Source organism: Corvus hawaiiensis, chromosome 8 (assembly GCF_020740725.1).
Source record: "Corvus hawaiiensis isolate bCorHaw1 chromosome 8, bCorHaw1.pri.cur, whole genome shotgun sequence".
Classification (NCBI taxonomy): domain Eukaryota; kingdom Metazoa; phylum Chordata; class Aves; order Passeriformes; family Corvidae; genus Corvus; species Corvus hawaiiensis.
This window is the reverse complement of record NC_063220.1, coordinates 35002245-35015363: the sequence shown is the minus strand read 5'-3', so window position 1 is coordinate 35015363 and position 13119 is coordinate 35002245.

Below are 13119 nucleotides of genomic sequence, written 5' to 3'. Positions count from 1 at the left end.
AGCTCTTTAATAATATCTCCTACCGAGATATGGCAGCTGCACAGCTGATCCCAGCTTGCAGAGCGCTGGTAGAGCTGTTTGCTGCGGTGGCGCCGCCCGCAGCAGTCACCCCGCCGAGCCTGGTTCCAGCTGCGAGTCCGCCCCTTGCCGTCGCGAGCCCGCAGCGGAGCACGGCCCCCGCCCCTCCGCCGGACCCCGCGGCTCCGATACCCGCGGTCCGGCTGACTCGCGCCGCCCCGCCCCCCGCGCTCGCGGCCCCCGCACCCCTTACCCCGGCCCCAGCCACCCCACCGGACCCTACGGCCCCTCCCGCCATCCCCGCCATCCCGCGCGTCCCCGCTGCCCCATCCCCCGCGGCCCCCGCCCTCAGTGCCAGCGTCTCCGCGGCCCCGCCCCTTGCCCCTGCCCCTCCGTGCCCCCCCCCCGGTCCCGTCACCGCGGCTCCACCCCCCCCTGCTGCCGTCATTGCTACCCCACCCCCCGCTGCTGACATCATGATGGCCCCGCCCCCCGGCGGTACCCCGGCGGGGCCAGCGCCTACCCCCCTGCTACCTACGGGTGTTACCCCTCCCCCAGCCGCGCCGGTTATGGCCATGGCTGCCATTATAGCCGGCCCCCCCCAAAGCCAAGCGGCGACCCTTCTTCCAGCCCCCCAGGTCCCCCCCCCCCACACGGCGCCGATGATAGCCATTGTTCCATCCGCGTCCGCCGCTGCTGCGTCTTCACAGTCCCCTGCCGCTCCCGAAACACTGGTGCCCAGAGCGCCGGCCACGGCTGTCCTGCTGTCTCCGGCACCCCCTGTGCACGTTACCGCAGGAACCCTACCCCCCCACCCTGCCGTTCAAGCGCACACAGCACGCCCCGAGCGGTTCCCCGGCCCCGTGGCGGCACAGCAGCCGCCTGTGTCTACTCCCGTCTCTGCTGCCGTTTCTGTGCTGTTCCCCGATCCCCGCACACCATCGCTTGCGCTGGGAGCGCCCCAGCTCCGCGAGCCACTTGATGCCGGTGCCGCGCTGCCTGCACGGATGTCTGCAGTCTCCCCCGTACCTGCCCCTGCTCCAGCTACGTCTCCCGGCACTGCAGCCCCGTCTCCCGCGGCACCACCACCCACCCCAGCCCAGCCTACAAGCTTCCAGCAGCAGCACGCCGCGGTCCAGCCACCAGCCCTCCTGCCTCCCGCGACCGCAGCCCCAGCCCCTGGTTCTGCAGTCCTGCCATCTTTCGCTCCGCCCGAACCGCCCGCCACACGGACTGCTGCCCTTACAGCCTACCGCGCGGACCTGATGACGCAACACGCGCATGCGCCATTGCTGCAACTCCCGGACCAGTGGTATCAGTCCGCTCAGACTTCTCCAACCTCAGCACCGCTCCCGGGACCAGCCGCGCATCCTCCCGCGACTCCGCCGCGCAGCTCCACCCCGCCTCCTCGCCCGCCGCCACCGAGATCGGCTGCACCACTCCCGAACTCTGCCATGCCATCATCAGCCCCGCCGGGTCCCATCCCCGCGCTGCAGCCGCCCCCGCCGGGGTCCCCCGACACTGTACAGCCGTATCCCTCCGCGCAGCGCAGCCTTGCCTCAGAAGCTGCGAGCAGGGGGGGAACCGAGAGCAATAATGCAGCTCCAGTGGCAGGGGAGACGGAGAGCCCCTCTGCCGGAGCTGATGCTTTAAATCTAACACAAGTAAACTCTGAAAAGCAGCCAGATTTGTTTGCAATAAGCCCCAGAGTCCCGCCGGCAAGCGGCGGGGATCTTGCAACCCAGAAAGAGAAAACGAATTCTGAAAGTTTGTCAGCTCTACCTTCTGAATCAAAAAATCCTCCAAAGTGCTCAGATTATTCTAAATTAACAGATTGCCATGAAATAAGACCCCAAATCTATAAAGATAAAAGTCTTAGTCTATTAACTAAGCCTGTGATAACTAGCCAACAGCCTGACAATCCTAAAATGTGGGCTCCCATCTCCACTCTCCAAATTAAAGAACTAAAAAGTACTGTAAGATACAGTGGCATTTGCTCACCGTATCTTAAACAACTGCCAAAAAGTACCCTAAAAGGAACACATCAAACTTTAAAACGCATTTTAAATCAACAGAAAAGGGGAAAAGCCCAGGCTACACCTCAAAGAAGGTTGAATAAAGCATTGTATGTTTTTAATTTCTTGAACAGCTCTGCAGAAGAGCCTGAACCCCCCATCTATAGACATTTCCTAAACAACAAAAAAGCAAAACTGAAAGAGCACCCTCCAGTTTTAATTAAGAATTTAGCATCAGGAAAAATAGAAAGACCTTATGATCTTATAATGTGGGGAAAGGGATTTGCATGTCTCTCCACAGGTGAAGGAACCAAGTGGATTCCAGCAAAGAACGTGAAGCTGTACCACGCATCAAAGCCCACTGTCTGTTCCACACCAGCCAGTGACCCCGCGAGTAGAAGCCGAGAAGCCGGCACTGAAATGTGAACTCGGCAGAACCACTGAGAGAAGATTGTCTGCCAGAAACAGCTCGAGAAAAGAATGGAGTTTTAGCATTATTTGTGTAGATGCATGTTGCTTTTAACCTTTTGTTTTTGTTTTTATAATGAAGCTTTACCTGTAAATCAACCAAAGACAAAACCTAAGGGACCTAGCTAACCAAATTACAACAGATAACTCGTCTTGGCTAGACAGTTTGTTTGATGGTTGGAGCTTTGCACCCTGGCTAAGGGAACTCTGTAAAATAGGCTTGATTATTCTAGTAGTAATAATTATAGTTTTAGTAGCAGTACCTTGTATACTTCAGTGTGTGCAAAAAATGACAAGTAAGACTATGTCTAATATCTTAATTGTCCGTCGAAAAGGGGGAGATGTTGGGGAAGATGAAACAGGAAAGCCTTGGAAATATGATTGCCTGACAAAAGATTTTGAGAATATGAAAACTACAGGCAACATCGAAATGAAAGCCACTTTTGAAATACCAGGTCTTAGTTACTGAACAACTAGAAAACAATGGTATGGCCGACTGAAGTAATCCCCTCTTGATGGAACAATACCCTCTGCTTGCAAACAGGTCCAAGGGTCAGAGCAGACCCTACTAGCTCAGCAGAAGGGGTCCAAAGAGTAGTTTTTAGAAGTTAAGATGTAACACTCTATGGTAATATAAGAACTCTTATAGGCTGTATGTAAATGCTATAGGATTTGTATCTTGTATTAGATTGGTTAGTGACAATTAGAATATTCAGTACAGAAGATGATTTATTGTATTGTAACCAGGACTTCAGACATTCCTCACTTCCACTTCTATTCTTGCTCTTACTCTTGCTCTTACACTCTCTCTCTCTCACCCGTTTACTCTCTTGCTCTCTTGGGCCTGCTCAGAGCTGAGTCTACCAGCTCTGAGCAGTGCCCCAATACCCAAGCCTTTTACAATAAACCGACTGTGTCCCAAGACCTGCCTATAGAGATCTCTCGTCTCCATCCGTCACCGTCTACGTCCGGCCGTCCCGACTGGACCCCCAGAACCCCCGTAACCTACACGGTTGTGCTCTGTCGAAAGGCTTGGACACCTAAACACTCAAGCGCTTGCTTTCCTGGCACATTTCTCGAAGCGAGAGCTAGACGGGCACTTTGGACCCTATCGAAACAGAAGGAGAATGATTCTACTACTTGCAGCTGAGGCAAATCCGTGCACAGCACGCTGTGCATGCCAGCACTTGTGCACGCTGATGGGCAGCGAAGCTGAATGCCCTCGCTGGGCTTCAGTTCTCTGCAGGCGGCAGCAGGCGAAGATTGAAGCCGCGGAGCACGGGACTTCTGGGTGCTCGCCAGCGAATTGCCGAAGTCCAGCCAAATGCTCCTTCGCAAGCCCATTTCGCCGAGAAGACTCTTGCTGCTTCAGGAAGTAAGGCGCAGCCCTTCGACTTCATGCCACAAGCTGGCTCGGAAGCAGTTCCTTACAGCTTCAGTGTTGCAGAGTGCATGCAGCTTGAGCTCAGCCAGAAGGAGGCGTCTACAAAGGAGGCGTTCTTGAAGCAGCCCTTCTCCAAGCACAAGCCACGGAGGCTCTGTAAGCTTCCTTCTCAGCTGGACATGCCGGCACCCTGTTCACGCTCGCATCACCGTTGCCAACTTCCAGCAGCTGCTAGCATGCAAACAGGCTCGAGAAGTCGAAGCCAGTGCTGTGCTGCACCTTCGCCTTCGCCCACGTAAGCCACGTCAGTGCACTCTGTACTTGTCTCCTGTGCTGCATCTAGCGTGATCTTCTCTGCAGCTCGGAGCCTCAAGGGAAGAGCAGCTGTTCCCACGGAAGGTTGGTGCTGCTCTAAGCAGCAGCACAAGGAGCTGTCTTTGGAGTTCCTTCTTCTGCTGCTAGCGTGACTTTTCCAGGCAAGCGAGTGGCAGCCCCGCTTTCCCTGCAGCCTGTAGGATGCGCACACAAGCCGTGTGCACGGCAGCTTGGTTCTTCGCTTTTCGTAGCGAGTGGCGCTTTCATTGCCCCGGAGGCGAACAGCCGTCTGCTTCTCGCGCAGAAGGCTCTGCCGGCGGAGGGGCGCACCAGAGCACTGCTTCTGCCGAAACACGCCTGGCCCATACACAGTCCCCTCTCCGGGCTACGTGGCAGCACACTCTGCCTCTCCTGTGCTCCTCCGCATCGGAACAGAAAGGTCCTCGGCTACGTCTCGCACGGAGAACCGTGCCAGAAGCACACGCTTGCCGGCGCTGGCCCCTGCAACTCGGAGAAACTTGTCTTTGCACCACATTGCCGGGCAGTCCCCTTTGACAGCCTGCACAACGCCCTCAGATGGCGGTGCTCTTTGCACGGTTCTTGGCAGCTCCAAGTACCCCCGCGCACATGACAGGCTCGTAAAGACCAAAGAGGCGACTAGTCGTCTCGCCCAGAAACAGGGAGCGGCACAAAAGCATGCTCTTCACGAGCCATTCTCGTCGGCCAGCCGGTTGTGCTCTGTCGAAAGGCTTGGACACCTAAACACTCAAGCGCTTGCTTTCCTGGCACATTTCTCGAAGCGAGAGCTAGACGGGCACTTTGGACCCTATCGAAACAGAAGGAGAATGATTCTACTACCTGCAGCTGAGGCAAATCCGTGCACAGCACGCTGTGCATGCCAGCACTTGTGCACGCTGATGGGCAGCGAAGCTGAATGCCCTCGCTGGGCTTCAGTTCTCTGCAGGCGGCAGCAGGCGAAGATTGAAGCCGCGGAGCACGGGACTTCTGGGTGCTCGCCAGCGAATTGCCGAAGTCCAGCCAAATGCTCCTTCGCAAGCCCATTTCGCCGAGAAGACTCTTGCTGCTTCAGGAAGTAAGGCGCAGCCCTTCGACTTCATGCCACAAGCTGGCTCGGAAGCAGTTCCTTACAGCTTCAGTGTTGCAGAGTGCATGCAGCTTGAGCTCAGCCAGAAGGAGGCGTCTACAAAGGAGGCGTTCTTGAAGCAGCCCTTCTCCAAGCACAAGCCACGGAGGCTCTGTAAGCTTCCTTCTCAGCTGGACATGCCGGCACCCTGTTCACGCTCGCATCACCGTTGCCAACTTCCAGCAGCTGCTAGCATGCAAACAGGCTCGAGAAGTCGAAGCCAGTGCTGTGCTGCACCTTCGCCTTCGCCCACGTAAGCCACGTCAGTGCACTCTGTACTTGTCTCCTGTGCTGCATCTAGCGTGATCTTCTCTGCAGCTCGGAGCCTCAAGGGAAGAGCAGCTGTTCCCACGGAAGGTTGGTGCTGCTCTAAGCAGCAGCACAAGGAGCTGTCTTTGGAGTTCCTTCTTCTGCTGCTAGCGTGACTTTTCCAGGCAAGCGAGTGGCAGCCCCGCTTTCCCTGCAGCCTGTAGGATGCGCACACAAGCCGTGTGCACGGCAGCTTGGTTCTTCGCTTTTCGTAGCGAGTGGCGCTTTCATTGCCCCGGAGGCGAACAGCCGTCTGCTTCTCGCGCAGAAGGCTCTGCCGGCGGAGGGGCGCACCAGAGCACTGCTTCTGCCGAAACACGCCTGGCCCATACACAGTCCCCTCTCCGGGCTACGTGGCAGCACACTCTGCCTCTCCTGTGCTCCTCCGCATCGGAACAGAAAGGTCCTCGGCTACGTCTCGCACGGAGAACCGTGCCAGAAGCACACGCTTGCCGGCGCTGGCCCCTGCAACTCGGAGAAACTTGTCTTTGCACCACATTGCCGGGCAGTCCCCTTTGACAGCCTGCACAACGCCCTCAGATGGCGGTGCTCTTTGCACGGTTCTTGGCAGCTCCAAGTACCCCCGCGCACATGACAGGCTCGTAAAGACCAAAGAGGCGACTAGTCGTCTCGCCCAGAAACAGGGAGCGGCACAAAAGCATGCTCTTCACGAGCCATTCTCGTCGGCCAGCCGGTTGTGCTCTGTCGAAAGGCTTGGACACCTAAACACTCAAGCGCTTGCTTTCCTGGCACATTTCTCGAAGCGAGAGCTAGACGGGCACTTTGGACCCTATCGAAACAGAAGGAGAATGATTCTACTACCTGCAGCTGAGGCAAATCCGTGCACAGCACGCTGTGCATGCCAGCACTTGTGCACGCTGATGGGCAGCGAAGCTGAATGCCCTCGCTGGGCTTCAGTTCTCTGCAGGCGGCAGCAGGCGAAGATTGAAGCCGCGGAGCACGGGACTTCTGGGTGCTCGCCAGCGAATTGCCGAAGTCCAGCCAAATGCTCCTTCGCAAGCCCATTTCGCCGAGAAGACTCTTGCTGCTTCAGGAAGTAAGGCGCAGCCCTTCGACTTCATGCCACAAGCTGGCTCGGAAGCAGTTCCTTACAGCTTCAGTGTTGCAGAGTGCATGCAGCTTGAGCTCAGCCAGAAGGAGGCGTCTACAAAGGAGGCGTTCTTGAAGCAGCCCTTCTCCAAGCACAAGCCACGGAGGCTCTGTAAGCTTCCTTCTCAGCTGGACATGCCGGCACCCTGTTCACGCTCGCATCACCGTTGCCAACTTCCAGCAGCTGCTAGCATGCAAACAGGCTCGAGAAGTCGAAGCCAGTGCTGTGCTGCACCTTCGCCTTCGCCCACGTAAGCCACGTCAGTGCACTCTGTACTTGTCTCCTGTGCTGCATCTAGCGTGATCTTCTCTGCAGCTCGGAGCCTCAAGGGAAGAGCAGCTGTTCCCACGGAAGGTTGGTGCTGCTCTAAGCAGCAGCACAAGGAGCTGTCTTTGGAGTTCCTTCTTCTGCTGCTAGCGTGACTTTTCCAGGCAAGCGAGTGGCAGCCCCGCTTTCCCTGCAGCCTGTAGGATGCGCACACAAGCCGTGTGCACGGCAGCTTGGTTCTTCGCTTTTCGTAGCGAGTGGCGCTTTCATTGCCCCGGAGGCGAACAGCCGTCTGCTTCTCGCGCAGAAGGCTCTGCCGGCGGAGGGGCGCACCAGAGCACTGCTTCTGCCGAAACACGCCTGGCCCATACACAGTCCCCTCTCCGGGCTACGTGGCAGCACACTCTGCCTCTCCTGTGCTCCTCCGCATCGGAACAGAAAGGTCCTCGGCTACGTCTCGCACGGAGAACCGTGCCAGAAGCACACGCTTGCCGGCGCTGGCCCCTGCAACTCGGAGAAACTTGTCTTTGCACCACATTGCCGGGCAGTCCCCTTTGACAGCCTGCACAACGCCCTCAGATGGCGGTGCTCTTTGCACGGTTCTTGGCAGCTCCAAGTACCCCCGCGCACATGACAGGCTCGTAAAGACCAAAGAGGCGACTAGTCGTCTCGCCCAGAAACAGGGAGCGGCACAAAAGCATGCTCTTCACGAGCCATTCTCGTCGGCCAGCCGGTTGTGCTCTGTCGAAAGGCTTGGACACCTAAACACTCAAGCGCTTGCTTTCCTGGCACATTTCTCGAAGCGAGAGCTAGACGGGCACTTTGGACCCTATCGAAACAGAAGGAGAATGATTCTACTACCTGCAGCTGAGGCAAATCCGTGCACAGCACGCTGTGCATGCCAGCACTTGTGCACGCTGATGGGCAGCGAAGCTGAATGCCCTCGCTGGGCTTCAGTTCTCTGCAGGCGGCAGCAGGCGAAGATTGAAGCCGCGGAGCACGGGACTTCTGGGTGCTCGCCAGCGAATTGCCGAAGTCCAGCCAAATGCTCCTTCGCAAGCCCATTTCGCCGAGAAGACTCTTGCTGCTTCAGGAAGTAAGGCGCAGCCCTTCGACTTCATGCCACAAGCTGGCTCGGAAGCAGTTCCTTACAGCTTCAGTGTTGCAGAGTGCATGCAGCTTGAGCTCAGCCAGAAGGAGGCGTCTACAAAGGAGGCGTTCTTGAAGCAGCCCTTCTCCAAGCACAAGCCACGGAGGCTCTGTAAGCTTCCTTCTCAGCTGGACATGCCGGCACCCTGTTCACGCTCGCATCACCGTTGCCAACTTCCAGCAGCTGCTAGCATGCAAACAGGCTCGAGAAGTCGAAGCCAGTGCTGTGCTGCACCTTCGCCTTCGCCCACGTAAGCCACGTCAGTGCACTCTGTACTTGTCTCCTGTGCTGCATCTAGCGTGATCTTCTCTGCAGCTCGGAGCCTCAAGGGAAGAGCAGCTGTTCCCACGGAAGGTTGGTGCTGCTCTAAGCAGCAGCACAAGGAGCTGTCTTTGGAGTTCCTTCTTCTGCTGCTAGCGTGACTTTTCCAGGCAAGCGAGTGGCAGCCCCGCTTTCCCTGCAGCCTGTAGGATGCGCACACAAGCCGTGTGCACGGCAGCTTGGTTCTTCGCTTTTCGTAGCGAGTGGCGCTTTCATTGCCCCGGAGGCGAACAGCCGTCTGCTTCTCGCGCAGAAGGCTCTGCCGGCGGAGGGGCGCACCAGAGCACTGCTTCTGCCGAAACACGCCTGGCCCATACACAGTCCCCTCTCCGGGCTACGTGGCAGCACACTCTGCCTCTCCTGTGCTCCTCCGCATCGGAACAGAAAGGTCCTCGGCTACGTCTCGCACGGAGAACCGTGCCAGAAGCACACGCTTGCCGGCGCTGGCCCCTGCAACTCGGAGAAACTTGTCTTTGCACCACATTGCCGGGCAGTCCCCTTTGACAGCCTGCACAACGCCCTCAGATGGCGGTGCTCTTTGCACGGTTCTTGGCAGCTCCAAGTACCCCCGCGCACATGACAGGCTCGTAAAGACCAAAGAGGCGACTAGTCGTCTCGCCCAGAAACAGGGAGCGGCACAAAAGCATGCTCTTCACGAGCCATTCTCGTCGGCCAGCCGGTTGTGCTCTGTCGAAAGGCTTGGACACCTAAACACTCAAGCGCTTGCTTTCCTGGCACATTTCTCGAAGCGAGAGCTAGACGGGCACTTTGGACCCTATCGAAACAGAAGGAGAATGATTCTACTACCTGCAGCTGAGGCAAATCCGTGCACAGCACGCTGTGCATGCCAGCACTTGTGCACGCTGATGGGCAGCGAAGCTGAATGCCCTCGCTGGGCTTCAGTTCTCTGCAGGCGGCAGCAGGCGAAGATTGAAGCCGCGGAGCACGGGACTTCTGGGTGCTCGCCAGCGAATTGCCGAAGTCCAGCCAAATGCTCCTTCGCAAGCCCATTTCGCCGAGAAGACTCTTGCTGCTTCAGGAAGTAAGGCGCAGCCCTTCGACTTCATGCCACAAGCTGGCTCGGAAGCAGTTCCTTACAGCTTCAGTGTTGCAGAGTGCATGCAGCTTGAGCTCAGCCAGAAGGAGGCGTCTACAAAGGAGGCGTTCTTGAAGCAGCCCTTCTCCAAGCACAAGCCACGGAGGCTCTGTAAGCTTCCTTCTCAGCTGGACATGCCGGCACCCTGTTCACGCTCGCATCACCGTTGCCAACTTCCAGCAGCTGCTAGCATGCAAACAGGCTCGAGAAGTCGAAGCCAGTGCTGTGCTGCACCTTCGCCTTCGCCCACGTAAGCCACGTCAGTGCACTCTGTACTTGTCTCCTGTGCTGCATCTAGCGTGATCTTCTCTGCAGCTCGGAGCCTCAAGGGAAGAGCAGCTGTTCCCACGGAAGGTTGGTGCTGCTCTAAGCAGCAGCACAAGGAGCTGTCTTTGGAGTTCCTTCTTCTGCTGCTAGCGTGACTTTTCCAGGCAAGCGAGTGGCAGCCCCGCTTTCCCTGCAGCCTGTAGGATGCGCACACAAGCCGTGTGCACGGCAGCTTGGTTCTTCGCTTTTCGTAGCGAGTGGCGCTTTCATTGCCCCGGAGGCGAACAGCCGTCTGCTTCTCGCGCAGAAGGCTCTGCCGGCGGAGGGGCGCACCAGAGCACTGCTTCTGCCGAAACACGCCTGGCCCATACACAGTCCCCTCTCCGGGCTACGTGGCAGCACACTCTGCCTCTCCTGTGCTCCTCCGCATCGGAACAGAAAGGTCCTCGGCTACGTCTCGCACGGAGAACCGTGCCAGAAGCACACGCTTGCCGGCGCTGGCCCCTGCAACTCGGAGAAACTTGTCTTTGCACCACATTGCCGGGCAGTCCCCTTTGACAGCCTGCACAACGCCCTCAGATGGCGGTGCTCTTTGCACGGTTCTTGGCAGCTCCAAGTACCCCCGCGCACATGACAGGCTCGTAAAGACCAAAGAGGCGACTAGTCGTCTCGCCCAGAAACAGGGAGCGGCACAAAAGCATGCTCTTCACGAGCCATTCTCGTCGGCCAGCCGGTTGTGCTCTGTCGAAAGGCTTGGACACCTAAACACTCAAGCGCTTGCTTTCCTGGCACATTTCTCGAAGCGAGAGCTAGACGGGCACTTTGGACCCTATCGAAACAGAAGGAGAATGATTCTACTACCTGCAGCTGAGGCAAATCCGTGCACAGCACGCTGTGCATGCCAGCACTTGTGCACGCTGATGGGCAGCGAAGCTGAATGCCCTCGCTGGGCTTCAGTTCTCTGCAGGCGGCAGCAGGCGAAGATTGAAGCCGCGGAGCACGGGACTTCTGGGTGCTCGCCAGCGAATTGCCGAAGTCCAGCCAAATGCTCCTTCGCAAGCCCATTTCGCCGAGAAGACTCTTCTTGCTGCTTCAGGAAGTAAGGCGCAGCCCTTCGACTTCATGCCACAAGCTGGCTCGGAAGCAGTTCCTTACAGCTTCAGTGTTGCAGAGTGCATGCAGCTTGAGCTCAGCCAGAAGGAGGCGTCTACAAAGGAGGCGTTCTTGAAGCAGCCCTTCTCCAAGCACAAGCCACGGAGGCTCTGTAAGCTTCCTTCTCAGCTGGACATGCCGGCACCCTGTTCACGCTCGCATCACCGTTGCCAACTTCCAGCAGCTGCTAGCATGCAAACAGGCTCGAGAAGTCGAAGCCAGTGCTGTGCTGCACCTTCGCCTTCGCCCACGTAAGGCACGTCAGTGCACTCTGTACTTGTCTCCTGTGCTGCATCTAGCGTGATCTTCTCTGCAGCTCGGAGCCTCAAGGGAAGAGCAGCTGTTCCCACGGAAGGTTGGTGCTGCTCTAAGCAGCAGCACAAGGAGCTGTCTTTGGAGTTCCTTCTTCTGCTGCTAGCGTGACTTTTCCAGGCAAGCGAGTGGCAGCCCCGCTTTCCCTGCAGCCTGTAGGATGCGCACACAAGCCGTGTGCACGGCAGCTTGGTTCTTCGCTTTTCGTAGCGAGTGGCGCTTTCATTGCCCCGGAGGCGAACAGCCGTCTGCTTCTCGCGCAGAAGGCTCTGCCGGCGGAGGGGCGCACCAGAGCACTGCTTCTGCCGAAACACGCCTGGCCCATACACAGTCCCCTCTCCGGGCTACGTGGCAGCACACTCTGCCTCTCCTGTGCTCCTCCGCATCGGAACAGAAAGGTCCTCGGCTACGTCTCGCACGGAGAACCGTGCCAGAAGCACACGCTTGCCGGCGCTGGCCCCTGCAACTCGGAGAAACTTGTCTTTGCACCACATTGCCGGGCAGTCCCCTTTGACAGCCTGCACAACGCCCTCAGATGGCGGTGCTCTTTGCACGGTTCTTGGCAGCTCCAAGTACCCCCGCGCACATGACAGGCTCGTAAAGACCAAAGAGGCGACTAGTCGTCTCGCCCAGAAACAGGGAGCGGCACAAAAGCATGCTCTTCACGAGCCATTCTCGTCGGCCAGCCGGTTGTGCTCTGTCGAAAGGCTTGGACACCTAAACACTCAAGCGCTTGCTTTCCTGGCACATTTCTCGAAGCGAGAGCTAGACGGGCACTTTGGACCCTATCGAAACAGAAGGAGAATGATTCTACTACCTGCAGCTGAGGCAAATCCGTGCACAGCACGCTGTGCATGCCAGCACTTGTGCACGCTGATGGGCAGCGAAGCTGAATGCCCTCGCTGGGCTTCAGTTCTCTGCAGGCGGCAGCAGGCGAAGATTGAAGCCGCGGAGCACGGGACTTCTGGGTGCTCGCCAGCGAATTGCCGAAGTCCAGCCAAATGCTCCTTCGCAAGCCCATTTCGCCGAGAAGACTCTTCTTGCTGCTTCAGGAAGTAAGGCGCAGCCCTTCGACTTCATCCCACAAGCTGGCTCGGAAGCAGTTCCTTACAGCTTCAGTGTTGCAGAGTGCATGCAGCTTGAGCTCAGCCAGAAGGAGGCGTCTACAAAGGAGGCGTTCTTGAAGCAGCCCTTCTCCAAGCACAAGCCACGGAGGCTCTGTAAGCTTCCTTCTCAGCTGGACATGCCGGCACCCTGTTCACGCTCGCATCACCGTTGCCAACTTCCAGCAGCTGCTAGCATGCAAACAGGCTCGAGAAGTCGAAGCCAGTGCTGTGCTGCACCTTCGCCTTCGCCCACGTAAGCCACGTCAGTGCACTCTGTAGTTGTCTCCTGTGCTGCATCTAGCGTGATCTTCTCTGCAGCTCGGAGCCTCAAGGGAAGAGCAGCTGTTCCCACGGAAGGTTGGTGCTGCTCTAAGCAGCAGCACAAGGAGCTGTCTTTGGAGTTCCTTCTTCTGCTGCTAGCGTGACTTTTCCAGGCAAGCGAGTGGCAGCCCCGCTTTCCCTGCAGCCTGTAGGATGCGCACACAAGCCGTGTGCACGGCAGCTTGGTTCTTCGCTTTTCGTAGCGAGTGGCGCTTTCATTGCCCCGGAGGCGAACAGCCGTCTGCTTCTCGCGCAGAAGGCTCTGCCGGCGGAGGGGCGCACCAGAGCACTGCTTCTGCCGAAACACGCCTGGCCCATACACAGTCCCCTCTCCGGGCTACGTGGCAGCACACTCTGCCTCTC